Raw genomic sequence first — 16738 nt, 5'->3', positions numbered from 1 at the left:
TAATTTGTCGCGTTTAACAGCTAGTAAACTATAGAGCAAGTCAGCAGTACGCACGATCACCATACTCAGACATCCTTTACGATTTTGTTTTCGATTCAAGTCTGTTGCTTGCGTTGTCTGGAGCCGAGGCACCGCCAGCTCGTAAAGTGACGTCACCGCTCTCCTGGGGCCGCGGTGAAAGTGTATCGATCCGAAGCAGCTGCAGACACTGCGTGGTGACTAGTGCTTAACCTGATAACTGAGGTGAGGATGTGGAATAGATCGATGAGTGAAAATAATGGTCTAAGACCGCCCATCAATGGTGGACGCCAGACCTACGTTATTTTATAGAAGCTGAAAGTTTGTCAGCGGATGCTCTCAACGTAGGTAAGGTAAGGTCGATTATGGAGTTTGGCTCATGGTGGCTTTGGCAGATAAACGGTCCTAAAGGTGCCAAAAATATCGATCTACCTACGTCAAATTATAAATCGCCATTTTTCGTGATTACCTTCAGGATATTATTAAAAATTCGGTTATTGATTGCCAGACACTTAGCATGGAGGAAACCCCTTGTTAAACACCTTTAATATTAATGTAATTGTACACGGCAATGTTTGTTACAGCGGCAACAGAATAACAACATCTGTGACAATTTCAATGGTCTAGGTATATCGGTTTATGAGATACAGCCTGGTAAGGGACTGAAGGACACCGGACCGTTAGTAACAAGGTTCCGGGTTAGGACTTTCGGTACGAAACCCTAAAATGTAACGTTAGAAGATAGTAATTACCATAGGTCAAAACTTAATTTATCTTATTAAGAAAACGGAATTCAATTGTATGAAAACTGAATTCTATTATCCCCTTAGTAAGCTACGATTGGCATTAAGATTATGGGATGTTATAAGAGTAACATCAGCCTATTAATGTCCCACAGTGGGACAAAGGCTAAGCGCCCTTCTATAGACGGATCAAGGATTGATCATAATTGAGATCGTAATGAATAGCACTTCACAATGACATAGGGTATGTAGTAAAATTGAAATCAATAACATAATACCAGCCTATTAATGTCCCACTGCTGGACACAGGCCTCTCGCCGTATAGGAAAGGTTTCAAGTATTGATATCCACGCTAGCTCACTGCGGGTTAACTATTTGAGATTCCTGTATTTTAATTAAATGTTTTCTTTCGATGTTTTCCTTTACCCTTTGTCAATAACGGCTTATAATCTATACTCTATACTAATATATAAAGCTGAAGAATTTGTTCGTTTGATTGAACGCGCTAATCTCAGGAACTACTGCTTCAAATTGAAAAATTATTTTTGTGTTGAATAGACCATCCATCGAGGATGGTTTAAAGCTATAAACCATCACGCTGCGACTAATAGGAGCGAAGATACAATGGAAAATGTGGAAAAAACATGAAAAAATATTCTTCGAGGGCTTCCGTTAAAAAAATCCTAACCACGCGGACGAAGTCGCGGCCATCAGCTAGTATAATAATAAAGAAACTACGTATAACTTTAATAATCACGTAAGTGTTTGCCTACGTTGGGGATCGAACCTGCACCATACAAATCTATACTAAGAATCATAAGGACAACACTTTTTAAAAATAGTGCAGTACAGGTAAACAAAATTTCCTCTTAATCATTTAATCTAACGTGGTAAATCTAGCTTACAATTGTAGACCAGGGCACAGCAGAGGGATTTACTGAAACTATTATTCATCTCTACACTTCATCTCTACTGTTAGCTTATCCCTAGTATTTCAGGCCATTTCTCAGTTCCCCCCTCCCCCATCCAATTTACTTTTTACCTCGTCTCAACAGAAACATCCAATTATATTTTTTCGCGCCACAGATACTCGGTAACCATGACAACGGGATAATATTGTCCATTTGTACGTACCCCACTATCTGTTTCCAAGCTTCGTAGTTATGTACGAGAGGTGATGCCGCTTTGTCAACTGTGTAAGAAAGAGATGGAGCTATTTAGGAGTGTAGTGTTGTCTCTTTCATGGCTGTAGGAGTTCGGATCATAATAGCGAGTAATATAGCTTGTAGGGATGTGATGAAAGCCACTTTCTGACTATTTGTGAATGCGAATGCGAATTTCTGATAACGAGGCTCGAAGGGTAAGTGCGAATATTTGATGATTCTGTGACGATGTACAGAGTAATCTAGGAAACACTAAAGCGATTTTAAAAATAATTTAAACAACGAAAATGCCTCATTCTTGCTAATGCTACAGTTCATATATATTAATTAAGACGATAAAAACCACAAAAAGAAGTATGCAATCAGCTAATAATTTTATTTTAAAACTAGCTGTTGCCCGCGACTTCGTTCCCGTGGGTAGAAGAAGATGTAAGTTATGATCTATACCCGTCCTGTTTTTTCTCACATTTTCCATTGTATCTTCGCTCCTATTAGTCGCAGCGTGATGGTTTATAGCCTAAAGCCTTCCTCGATTAATTGTCTACTCAACACAAAAAGAATTTTTCAATTTGGACCAGTAGTTCCTGAGATTAGCGCGTTCAAACAAACAAACAAACAAACTCTTCAGGTTTATATATTAGTATAGATAATCTGTGTCACTTTTCAAAATTTTGCGAGCATTCGCGAACAAATGCGAATATTCTTTCCATCCCTATGAGCTAGAGCTTCGAGCTCGAGTTGGCAATCTCTATGATGTTGGTTACGTAAGGGAGGAGGGTAGAGCGACATTGTTCGGATTAAGTGATTACATTTGTGACGTGTGAAGAGTTGTCTTGTAAAGGGTAAATGGGCTTTTTGCTTGCATTTTTAAGCGGAATGCTAATTATGAATACAGGTTTGCATTTTAGATAGAAAGAAGTTAAATCACCCAGACGCAAAACAAATGGCCGTGTTCGTCAAACATTAATCCTAGGTGGGAATATGAACCCAGGACTTTCGGCATCTAACATTCATGGCCACTAACCACTCGACTTTTTTACTAAATCTAATTTATAAAACAATAAAACAAAAGTAATAAACAGAAGGAAAATAATAATAAATTCACCAGATCATATATCCTCCCCAAATATGTAGTTGTCTCCGGCTAACTTATTTTCTTTGAATGAACTCTCAGTTCCGTGCCGAGTAACATACACATGAGTTAACCAAAAAAATACAACTGATATGCTCTACCAAGAAAACGCTTATATTTATGTAACAATTATTATCAAGACAAGGAGTTTTCTAAGAATATCCGTCATAAAAATTACTATTTGTATAATTTAATTGGAGTTTTCTTAATAAATATATCTTTCAATACTCCCTTATTCCTATCTGGTCGGTAATGCGTAATTTTATGAAACAGTAATTATAATTGTCTTCAATGTAGTCCTTTATTAAATAACAACGTTTCATCATTGGCCTAGCCTTTTCCCAACTATGTTGGGGTCGGCTTCCAGTCCAACCGGTTTCAGCTAAGTACCAGTGTTTTACAAGGAGCGACTGCCTGTCTGACCTCCTCAACCCAGTTACCTGGGCAACACGATACCCCTTGGTTAGACTGGCTGTCAGACTTTTTTCAGCTTCTGACTATCTGTAACGACTGTCAAAGATGTAGGAATAACAGCCGGGACCCACAATTTAACGTGCCTTCCGAAACACGGAGGAACTCGTAATGACAAAGATGGTCACCCATCCACGGACCAACCGCGTCAAGCATAGCTTAACCTGTGATCGAATCACTTATGCGGTTATAGCTTAGCCACGAGCTCCTCATTAAATAACAACGTTTATTTACCAAATTCTAAGTAGTTTTATTTTTTTATCGATCTAGATTTTGCGTTATTAATGGATGCAACGGTTTACTCACAAGTATTTAGAGTTTTTTTCTCAGTTTGTTAAATATTTTTTGGGTCATAGTAGTCATTTTTATCGAGTAATTTTCTGTAAGTTATACGTGGTAAATAGTAGTATTTTTGGGGTGGACAGAAACAGAGTTCCTATTAAGATTTGGAATTTAACTTCTAAAAAAACACTATTTTCTATTCATCCCTGCAAACTTTATTCACTCCGTTTTACGGTAGGTTAGATTTAACTAATACGTTTGTTTCGTATATGTATGTATTACGATGGCAAGGTAAGAAGTTATAGATGAATAAAGAATAGAGAAATAACCTGTATCTGGTATAAACAGAATATTATAATAAGGAATGTAATAATGAAACGATATAATGTGTACAAAGGCGAGCTATCAGCCCTGTATTAAGATTGTTCCTTGTTAGAAGTCACTCTAGGCCGTGTTATTCATTGTCTCGCTTAATCAACGGGTTTTATATTTAACGGAGTTTAATACTTGTATGGCAGGGAGTTTCACAAACATTCAAGTCACATGCACAAAGACACCCAGACTCAGGACAAGCATACGTGGATCACACAAATGCGTGTCCTACTCGGGGATCGAAACCGCAACACATCTCGCACAGTAGGTTCTGGCGTGGTGACCTCAACCACTCGGCTATCCGTGCAGTCAACTTTGAGCTGTGATGTGTGTCGGTTATTTCCCGTGTATACCTTGAGTACTTAAGGGAAGTTCATTTATTATTGATCTGAATTTATTATGAGAAGAAGAAAGTACGAGAATAACATCTTATACAATTATAAAGTAATCAGTCACTCACAGACCTTACATTTTTGATGTAACATACATTTTTAAAGCTGTACTTAAATTTTTGTAGATATTTGCTCCATATTTTACTGAAATTTATAATTTTTGTTTTTGCTTTACTGATTGCAATACGTACTGTTTATTTGATAGCAATTATTAGCAATAATTATTTTGACAAGTGTGAATAAAAACCGGACAAGTGGGACTTAGTCTCGTGAATCTAAGAGTTCCCTACAAGTAGGACATAAAAAAACAAAAAGGATCACCTATCAAATGATGAAATGTAACAACAGTTGCTGAACCAAACATTTAATTATTTTTTTAGTTAGCTATAGCAGCAACAGAAATATTTGAAAGAAATAAAATCAGTTTTTAATTGGTACATAACATTTACAAAGGAAGTGTACCCTGCAGCTGCACCAAAAAAAGGCCTCAGTTCAGCATTAATGCCAGGCAACTAGTGCCTATTTCAACTAACTATAACGGTTTCCGAGATTCAGCCCGGTAACAGACGGGCTGACAGCGTTGCCTCAGTGAGAGATTTTTGTCATGATTAGTCTTAAAGTCACAAACAGGTTTCACGTTCTTGACATTTTATATACAATACTCTCCTTGCAGGTCAACTGAAAGAGTTTTCTTGCAGAAATAAATGAACGTGATAATAATATATCAAATTGTTTATTTACCTAAATCGTTATACAACTTGAACACATCTACTTACCCTCCATTTCAATCGATATTCAAGCATCACAATTCAAAGAGATCCCGACCGCAGCCCTAAATGTCAGAGCTGTACGTAACTCAGTACTTGCGTCAAGCACTAGGGAGCCTGGGGGGCAGGGGGGCAGGGGGCGGGGGGCGGGTGACGGGAGGGGGGCGTGACGTCACAGCCTGTACTGCGGGCGCGGAAGAAAGTGTTCCCGAGCTATTGTGACGAGAATGGGCAACTACCGGCGGAAAACAATTGACTAATGATCAGAAGCTCGTTCGACACGTATTCTAGTGATATTCTTATAGATGTTGAAAGCGGGACAGGGCTATGCACGGTTAGAGCGGCATCTCTTTTATACAATGGCATTATATGTATTATTAGTTCAAGATGTGGTGGTAGACTCGGAGGCGTTGTGTGTTAGACAATGCTCTGGTAATGGGTGAGGTTCAAAAGCAATGGGACGGCAAATCATTTGGGATATAGACGTCAGAATTTTTGTGTATTTTTTAGGGATTCCTTTCTCAAAGGGCAGAAACGGAACATACTGAGGCACCGCTGTCCTTAGGAATGATAAGCAGACAGTTTTATAGCAACAAATACTAATTGTCAACTCGTCATAAATCCATTTGGTGACAAACTCCGTGAATCTATTAACAAAATAATAATAATGTTCTAGACAGGTGCACTCTCATAGCGAGATGGACACATACAGAGAGAGAGATCACAAGCAGGACACACAGTTTAACATGCCTTTAGAAACACATAAGCTGTGTAATACTGAATTCTAAAACTTTCGCAACATTTGTCTTATGTTCGCTTTATGGTTGTATTCGGGACCTTGGATTTGGCAGTATACTTCAATCGTACAACTAGACTATAATACGTCTTACTTCAAGAGAATCATTGGAAAGGAGATATTAACTCGAAAACACAATCAGGAACTAATTGACGTCCATTAGCTTACATGATTCATTATCTCTGATTAACGTCAAATTAAGTCTGTTAGTTATCTACATTAATGAAGTAATTAATTTCCCTCAGCTGAACTAAGTGTTGTTGTAATCCATACTTATATTATAAATTTCAAAATGGCAGTCCGTCTGATGCACTTTCATGGCTAAACTGCTAAACCACTTGTGATATAATTTTGTAAAGGGCTAGCTTAACCTCTAAGTAAAGCTAAAGGTATTAGTACTTTATGCCACAATAACCAATATTTATAACAGGCAAAGCGCGGGCAAAAGCTAATTCTATACCAAACTAAAAATAAACCAAGCATTAGACCGTGTGAAAGGACCGAGTCGAGAGGCAAATCCAATCAAAATAAAGTTATAGACTATAAAGCTACGCATTTACAGCGCCGGGAGTCGAACCCGAGCCATAGCAGTGAACCTGAACGTTCAATACAATAGCAATGGCGTGTGATCGGACTGAACTACACAATACGTACCGACTGTACGATCAGGAACAAAATTCATTCTAGTTTTATTTAAAAGTAGCTTCTAATCTAAGCAATTTAATCTTTGCAAGGGTATTCACAAATATTCAAGTCACATGCACCAAGCTGCAGTGGTGCCATGATACCAAGCTTAGGTATGCAAGTGCACTGTATGTTTTTTTTTATAAGAGGTGTTATGCTTTTTCTGTTACCTGTTAGCGCAGCAGTAACTTATTAAATTTGAGGGGCACCTACTATTGTTTTAAATATTAGTTTAGGGGGCAGAGTGGATTAGGTCAACACACCGAACCCACTGTGTCGCGACTTCGATCCCCGCGTAGGACAAGCATTTGTGTGATCCACGAATGCTTGTCCTGAGTCTGGGTGTCTTTATGCACCAGATTTTAAGTTTGTGAAGCCCCGCGACACAAGGATTAATTACCTTACTGAGAGAGTTGTTAAAAAAATATTATCCTTCAATACTTGATTGCTGCCATAGTATAATATAATAATATGTTAACAGATGGTATGCTATGACTGAGAATACCGGCCCCTTCGGGCACAACAAGGTTTAAGAAAAAGATGCGTCTGCCTAACGTCTTAATCATTATTTAAATTAGGTAGGTAAGTATGTAAATTTCAAAGTAGATATTCACACGATCTGATAAACTTTACTTTAGCTTTGAGTTCAGAACAGTGTTGTATCAGTTACGTAAGCTCTGGGGTGTTCTCTCCAAAACTTGTCTGTCCTACGCCTGAATGCAAACAGTGATAGAAAATGTCGTGAGGAAGACAAACCTGAGAACTTAGTCAGTCAGAGGACTACGGGTGCGGGGTGGGTTACACTCTGACACCAGGGGTATATAAACCATACGATATATAAAATGTAGTTTCTTGTCGATTCTTCTGCAGAAATGACATTTTGGAACCGTACACCTAAGAATTGCCTAAAAAAACTATTTTAAATAAACTTTTCATTTCGATTTTCATAAGAAGATTTCAATTGTGAGTATACAAGTAAGTTACATAACCTGCGGGGGCTGGTGAGCCTCCAGTGCGAGGCTGACAAGGACGCACCGCCCTACATAGAGCGCCCTATATTAGCTCAGGCTAGGAGCACTACGCAGGTCACCTAATTGTAGAATAAGGAAGGTCAAAACACGACCTCAGTAACGACCTATTAAAGTATTTAAGTGACAGCTTCAAGGAGGTTCCTTATAGACAGCAGTGTTGAGGCGTAGGTCATTCTCAATCTAACTACCCAATTAATATTTGCTGATGCATAACCGCGAAACTTAATAATATGTATGAATGTTTATTCCTCTTACACGCAAAAACCACTGTTCGGATTTACACGAATCTTGGTACAGATATAGTTTATAACCAGTATTAGCATAAAGGATAATTTTTATCCCGATTTTATGTCAGTTTCGTTTTGTAGAGGGCGGCAACAACTAGCAAACAACAGCATGAGAGTGTGTTTTTGTTACTTCTTCACGCCCAAACGTTTAGATCGAAATCGATGATTTTTGGTATGTAGAAAACTGATATCTTGGATTAACATAAAGGCTGCTTTCATCCGACTTGGGTTAAGGAACGTAATGTCGTTGCAGCTTAAACCTACAACCAGGCGGGCGAAGCCGTGAGTAAGAGAGTTCATAAATATTGAATACGTACATACAAACAAACACACTCATGCTTTCGCATTTATAATATTAGTGCGATTAACAGAATAGATTCATAAATCCGGAAATTGAAAACCTGTTAGAGTGACAGTAGAGGCGACACACACACCTTACGAGATTGATATGAAGTTGAAGGTATTATGTAACTCGTTCATAAGTTTGATATTATGCATGGTTGGGTTGACAGGACGAAAAACCTTATAGCCAGACGTATCAGCCAGTTTGGAAGGATATTTGGGCTACGAGAGACGATTTCCCTGCATTATTGTGAGTTTTCTGTACGACAAAAATAGTTTCTAAAAACAACATTAATTATTCTTACTATAAATCTTGTTGCAGTCAAATTAAATGTAATAAAATCGAATACCAAGTCCGTGTAACAAAATCCAGTGAAGTTTGGCCGGATACAATCAAAACTCCTGTCTGGTTTCATCCGGATGATTGGCTATCAATCGACTCCAAGAAGGGGGACATTTTCGAAGTCTGATTTTATTTTTTATGATTGGCACCTCAGAATTTCAGACTGGACGAACCAATTTTTACAGTGAAATAGCCACATTTCACGTCAAGTAGTAAGTAAAGTTTGTCCCAGTAGCATTTTGTTCAAAGACGGCTGTATGTTTTAGTTGTTAAACTATTATATTATTCAGATGAAGATGTAATAAGTATTCAAGAGAGTATTTCGGCTGTCCATAGCCGTTTGTGTCCAGATACTTCAAATATTCGTAATTTATCAGTGAACAAATATGAAAGCAGTTCTGAAAGCCCACTGAAGAAAAAGCTTTTTATTCTTGGAGGTCAACAGTGTGTGGACTTGGCTTCACAATTAATTAGATTAAGACATAACACCCAATTTGAACATTATGACATTTTCTCTTTTACGAAACCCTATGCTAAGACAGAAGAAATTGTTAAATATTGTTATACATTAAATCAGTCAAGAATTAACAACTTCATACTATGTGTAGGGGAAAATGATACAAATGTCACGAACATCTTTTTAGAACTAGCTGCTGTGGTAAAACTACACAAAAATTCCAAATTTTTTATACTTAACGTCAATAATAATAAATACTTAAATAAATTCAAGTTAAACAGTATGTTAAAGACGTTGTGTTATAACACACCCAATTGTAATTTTATTCATTGTTTAAATGTTACTAAGGCCCAATATCACGTTAACGTTTGTAAACAAATTAATTTACTGTTAGATTCCGAATATTATGAGCAAAATTACATAAAAAACATTAAAACTATAATAAGTGGTCGAAATTCCTCAAATAAGATATGCATGATAAAATCAATAGACAATACTTCAAAACAACTATTTACCAAACAAGAACCAAAAATTGGCACGATTCCCTACTACTTTAAAACTATATGTTCATCTGATAACACTGTGGTAGAAAAATCGCCTATTCAAATTACAACGCAATGTTTTCGTCAATAACAACAAAAAATATAGTACAACATTGGTTCATCAAAATATAGCAGGGCTCCTAAACAAAACTGAATCTATTGAGTTATGTATTGAAGAATTAATAGAAAATGGATACGATTTAAGCTTTTTTTGTTTAAGTGAAACTTTTGTTAGAAGGGGTGATGAACCTAATATTAAATTTAAGCATCTAAAACTGGCCTCAGGATATTACAGGGCCAAAGAGAAACGAGGAGGTGTATGCATACTTATTAAGAAATTAATAGAATTTAAAGTCATAAACGTATGCCTAGAAATATCTGCAGACAAAGTTTTTGAATGTTGTGGCATTGAGATTCCATCATTTAAATGTATAATTATATGTATATATAGAACACCGAACTCTCCTGTCAACATATTTTTTAATAAATTAGATTTGCTTTTACACAAACTAGCTTTAAAAATGAATAAACACAAAGTCATATTATGTGGCGACCTGAATATAGATACTCTTAAAAATAATAATGTAACGGAAGATTTAAAAAATCTATTAAATAATTATAATCTCAAACTACATATTAATGAACCAACTCGAAAACACAGTTGTATAGACCACATAGCTAGCAATATTAAAGAAGTTAATGGTGCCTTGTTCAATTTTCATTTATCTGACCACAACACTTGCCAAACACTAAGCTTTGAAGTAAAGAAACCAATACACTCGTTAAAATACTGGTATATAAATCAGAGAAACTATTGTAAAAGTAATATTGAGAAATTTCGTGATTGCATTAAAAATATTTCATGGGAAAAAGAAATTGAAGATGAAAGTTTTAACAGCATGTTTAACAATTTTCATGATCTATTATGTCTGCTATTTAATCTCTGTTTCCCACTAGAGAAATGCAAAATTAAAAGAGGCGATCTTGCCCCAAAGTGGATTACCAAGGGCATAAGAATAGCAAGTAAGAATAAAAGAAAATTAATAGATAATTATTACCGACACAAAACTTTACAAGATAAAGTTAAATATAATAGGTATTCCAAGTTGCTAAAGAAGTGTGTACTATCGTCAAAGAAAAACATCAACATGGCCCATTTACTTAAATCAAAAAGCAAGAGTAAAGCTACATGGGAAATCATTAAAGGGGATGAGCATAATTACATAAAAAATAATAATATTGAATGGATAAATGATAATGGCACAAAAGAAGATAAACCTTTAAAGATGGCCAATATATTTAACAGTTTCTTTATTGATGCAGCGCAAAATAATGCATGTCCAAAAAAAAAGAAACCTATTAACTATTTTAAAAATTTTAATGTACAATCATCCATGTTTTTAACTCCCTGCTCTGAAAGCGAAGTTATACGTGTCATATATTCTTTAAATAATACTAAATCAGTTGGCTACGATTCTATTAATACAATTATATTGAAATCTTGTGTCAAAGAAATAACTCCAATTATTGCACACCTAGTAAACTTATCTTTCGAACATGGAACCTTTCCTGATAAACTTAAAACATCTATAGTTAAACCATTGCATAAAAAAGATGACCGTCATGACGTTAGTAACTATAGACCAATAACACTCATTCCTATTCTATCCAAAGTATTTGAGAAAACGATGCATAGTAGAATTACAGAATTTGTCACAAAGTATAATATTTTAAGATCAGAACAGAATGGTTTCCAAAGAAACAAATCGACTACACTTGCTGGGTTTTCACTCGTACGCAGCATAACCAAGTATATTGACGCAAAAGTACCAATAACCGCCATATTTTTCGATATGTCTAAGGCTTTTGACTGTGTGGACCATAAAATTCTACTATATAAATGCGAAAAGTACGGTATCAGAGGTCCAGCACTTTCATGGATTGAAAGCTACCTAACAAATAGAAAGCAATGCGTTGAATTATCAAATATCAATAAAAACCTAGAAATGGAGAGTTATAGGTCAACATACATTGAAAGCAAATATGGCGTGCCACAAGGCAGTGTATTGGGACCATTGCTATTTATTATTTATATAAATGATTTACCGTGCGCCATAAAACACCAGTCAGTACTTTTCGCCGACGATATATCAGTTCTCATTCCCTACACCGATAAGTCATTAACATATGAACAGGAAATAAATTGTACAATTAACTCTATCATCTACTGGCTAGAACATAATAATCTTCGAGTCAATGCTACTAAAACAAATTATATAGAATTTAAAATTATAAGACAAAATCACAAAAATTAAACATTATCTGTAACGGCAATAAATTATTAGAAGTACAAGATACAAAATTTTTAGGTATAACTATTGATCAAAATTTGAATTGGAAACTACACGTTAAAAATCTCTGTAAAAAAATTAATCAATTTATTTATGCATTACGTAAACTTCAGCATACTGCGGGTCCTAATGCTGCACGTGTGGCTTATTATGGTTTTGTTGAATCTAGTCTTAGATATGGATTGCTATTGTGGGGTAACTCGACAGATGCTAACAGAGGCATTTCTTACCCAAAAAAAATGCATTCGAGCTTTATGTAATGTAGGTCCTCTTGAAAGCTGTCGAACTCTGTTTAAGGAAAAGAAAATATTAACATTAACGGGGTTATATATACTGGAAATTTGTGTTTTTGTTAAAGCAAATCCAGAACATTTCTTTTCCGTACGAGAAAATCAACCCAATGTCTCAAAAAGAGATCCAACGCGTCTGTTGATGCCGTCATGTAGAACTGCATTATTCCACAAAAACTGTCTCATAACGTGCATTAAGGTATTTAATAAGATTCCGAAAGATATACGGGAACTACCATTACTGCAAATGAAACGTAAAATAAAGCACTATTTATTAAACAATGTTTATTATGACCTTAAAGAGTTTTTCGACCACAGATTTTAGTACCTACAGCATTTATGATTATTAATTGCGTGATATTGCACCTAAGTATATTATTACGCTAAGACTGAATTACCTCATTGTAATATAATTTACTTAACTTTCATTAATTTTATCTATTTTTTTTTTCTATATTTAAATAACACCATGTCTGGTGTTCATACTTTCGCATGCTGCGTAAGGCATAATGTGTGGAACTAAATTTGGCTTAAATACTAACATCTGTCTGTACCCATATTTAAAGCGAAATAAATGATTTGATTTGATTTGATTTGATTTGATTTGATTTGATAGGAACATATGTAACCAAAACAATGTGGCCGGAGCACCTACATGTATAACAATGTGTGTCGGCGCGTCTGATGACTCGAATGTCGCGACAATTTATACATACACATGTATTGTCAGCCGACTGCAGCAAAAAGGAGGAAGTTCTTCATTCGTCTGTGTTTATTAAGATGGTTAGTGCTGAACTTGGACTTGCTGAACCAATTTTGCTGTTTTTTTCATTACTGTGAATTAGTAATTAACTTTCTTTTGACGTTGATTGTATGTTTTTGTCGTTATAATAGTAGAAGCTTATTTATTCAGCTCTATATTATATTTATTTAGGTACACAAGGGTATAAATTAGTTTAAAAATAAAGCTGACTAAAAAATATTCAGGTAAAACTACAATGAGAATTACCACTAAAATAACTCAATTGTTTATTTATTTAATATACAGTATTTCTATAAAAAAAAATATTAAGATTCAGACCTTTTTAGTAAGATAACAACCATGACAGCACTTGCTAAACTTTATTTTATAGTTGATAGTGACATCAACATGTGTGAATTCCAACAGTCTAGGTATTGCAATTCATGAAGTACAGCCAGATGACCATGAGATGATGGTCCTGCTCCAACCCTATTAGTACCTGATATGTATAGACTTTATATAATATTGTGTATTGTAAACCAGTGTTATGAATCTAAGCACAATGCGTGACCAACCACACATGTTAGGCACTCAACATAAACACCTGTTTGTTATTGATAAGGTCTGGTAATTAGAAACTTATATTTACTGTCTAGTTGTACCTGTGTCCTGTTGAACAAATTACTTCATTGCTTTATTACGACGACCTCCGTGGTCGAGTAGCGGGCACACCGGTTTTAAGGTGTCGCTAGCTCTCGGGTCCCGGGTTCGATCCCCGGTCAGATCAATGTAAAAATTCACATTTATACACTGTCTCGGGTCTGGGTGGTTGTGGTAACTTCGTTGTATCTGAATTCCATAACACAAGTGTTTTAGCAACTTACTTTGGGTTCAGAACATTGTATGTGATGTTGTCTGCTTTTATTTATTACAAAATTAAAAAGTAATATTATGAAATATGGCAAGGTTAACATAGAATACAGACAGCCTCTATGAACACATTGGCCACATGTGTTATTGAAATCCGAACTTAGATTATGTAATGTTCTTTAATTTTTTAATTGATAGATTCATATTTTAAATAGATTGGTACTATACAGGGTCACGGAATATGAGAGAGGCCTGAGCTTATAGTGAGTCATAATAGGCAAGATAAAAAAAAGTAATTCAAAAATTATAAGATTATGCTATATTACATATAAATACCAAAGAGACAGATAGAATATTGTTCCTGGCAGCATAGTCCTGTGTAATCCTTGTATCCTGTGTCTGATTAAAAACCATAATTAATTTAAATGTCAATTCACTGGTGTCATAACAATTATGAATGCTTTCCTATCTTCCCTGCACTGAGTATGTGTGTTTAGTGCATAGATAACACACCTATTTTATCTTTGGGCAAAGGCACAGCCTGAATCATTTATTTAAAAAACTCGCCAGGTTAGATACCCTCCAAATAGTCAAATAAGCAAGAAAGGAATTATATCCATCTTAAAAAAGGGGGAGCTTTAAAAGCTCGGGCGCATCTGTAGACAGTAACTACGCAGTAACAAATATCTCCTCTAAACTATGTCAATATTATAAACCTCATCGCTAGTAAAAAATTAAAAAGTCGCGCGCCAAAAACCGCCGAAACATTCAAAAATCGAACGACGAACACCAATGACGTCACACTGCATTACCGTCACTCAATGTAGGTCATCCGATGCACTCCCTTAAATTGTCACCTGGATACAGCTGTTACTGACTTACTGCCCAGCGCTGGGCCTCTGGGCAGCGTGGCCAACGTGTGTAACGTGGGCAAACCGGCCGAAACACAAGCACTCACAGCCGTTCGGCCAACACAACTTTAACACAATATTGACATCAATTTTAAGACGACTATTGCGAAACACAATTTAACTCTTTTTATCACTCTATCACTCACTAATAACGATGAGCGATCGTTATTATTATATAACAACACTGTATTTTGATTATATTCACTGTATTATGTTTAGTTTATGTTATTTTCAAGTTTATTATGATGTTAACGCGAGCGGCAAGCGGCTGCCGTGTGACGTAGCGCGCCGCGGAATGGCGCATTTAGGTTTGGGTTGCCCGGTCGCAGAGTTAAATTACCCTTGATCACAACTTTAGGGTAGCAAAGAGCTTTTTTTTGTTAGCTTATTTTTTATGAAATTGTTTTATTCATATTAAGCAGCAATATGCGTTAATTTTAAATTAATCAACTTTGACAGTCTATTTATAGTATCTAATATAGTATAGTAATGATTTCATAATGCAACAGTATAATCACGAGTACTTGAAGGATTGCCCAACTTCTTTCAGAGCCAACCGAAGTTCTTAATCATGAAATTCGCCTCCTAGCGACTCAAATCGTTTAACCATAAATGATCGTCACGAAAGTCAGTATTCCGGGTAATGTTTTAAATGAAAATAACCGTCTTTCATCGTACTCACTAATCAAATTTATATGAGAATAAATTAGCATGTTCGAATATCCGATTGCATAGGTATTTTCAAACAGTAATTCTGAAGTTTATGTAAATGATTTCAATTTACCCGGTTTTACTGCCCCAGAGGTAACTTTACGCACCTGGCAACATTATTTTAAATGTCATTGGTCATCTGCGGTTGTTTAGCGGGTGTACCACGAATTACATACTCGAATGATTTTCACACATTCTTTTTTTCTTTAGGTAGTTATTTTTAGTGTAGGCTCATTAAAAGCCAGAATATGTCGTTGCAATCGTTTTAATATTAAATTAAACAATTTTGCATACACTCTAAAATAATAACTCTAATGAGTATAATTTTAGAGGAAATTATTATAGATTAGATTTTAATAGTTTTTGGAAACTTACGAACAAACTTGTGCCAAAGAATAGTTTACCCGTGAGCATGAATGGTATTTGTGATCATAAAGGCATCTCTAATTTATTTAAGGACCAATTTATGGTACAGCCTCAGCCCTGTAACATCCAAGGGGCGCTTTCTTCAAAAAGACCTCGTGCTGATACTGTCATGTCCGACATGAATACTTTGGTTCGTGCGAAGGATATTGTAGCAATAATTAATGGTATGAAGAGAGGGAAGTCACCTGGGCTTGACGGTCTCAGCATAGAGCATTTGAGGTTTGCTGGCAAACATCTTCCGCGAGTTTGGCGATGTTTTTATAATTTTTGTATCAGCCACTCATATCTCCCTGATGATTTAATGAAGACGGTTGTTGTACCAATCATCAAAACAAAACAGGTGACGCCTCCGACGGGTCCAACTACAGGCCCATTTCGCTAGCTACTATCTTAGCGAAGGTGCTGGACAGTCTGCTTGATAAGCAATTGAATAAGCATATGTCATTAAGTGACGCTCAGTTTGGGTTTCAATCCAAACTATCTACTGAGACTGCTATTCTTTGCCTCAAAGCATACTGTTCAGTACTATACGAGCAGAAAAAACGCCAGTATATGCCTGTTTTCTGGACCTGTCGAAGGCATTTGATTTAGTGTCATATGACAGACATGGGAAAA

At 35.9% G+C, this 16738-nt stretch overlaps 1 protein-coding gene across 1 annotated transcript in view; it reads right to left on the bottom strand.

Annotated features, from left to right (window-relative positions):
- The window catches only part of LOC113507326, a 43018-nt gene extending 27615 nt beyond the window's left edge, over positions 1–15403 (bottom strand). Inside the window, exon 1 of the mRNA XM_026890190.1 lies at positions 14888–15403. The gene's annotated coding sequence lies outside the window, so the exon portion shown is untranslated. The remainder of the gene's footprint in view (positions 1–14887) is intronic.
- Between the last annotated feature and the right edge of the window lie 1335 nt (positions 15404–16738).

Source organism: Trichoplusia ni, unplaced genomic scaffold (assembly GCF_003590095.1).
Source record: "Trichoplusia ni isolate ovarian cell line Hi5 unplaced genomic scaffold, tn1 tig00001557, whole genome shotgun sequence".
Lineage (NCBI taxonomy): Eukaryota > Metazoa > Arthropoda > Insecta > Lepidoptera > Noctuidae > Trichoplusia > Trichoplusia ni.
This window is presented reverse-complemented; position numbering and strand designations above follow the sequence as displayed.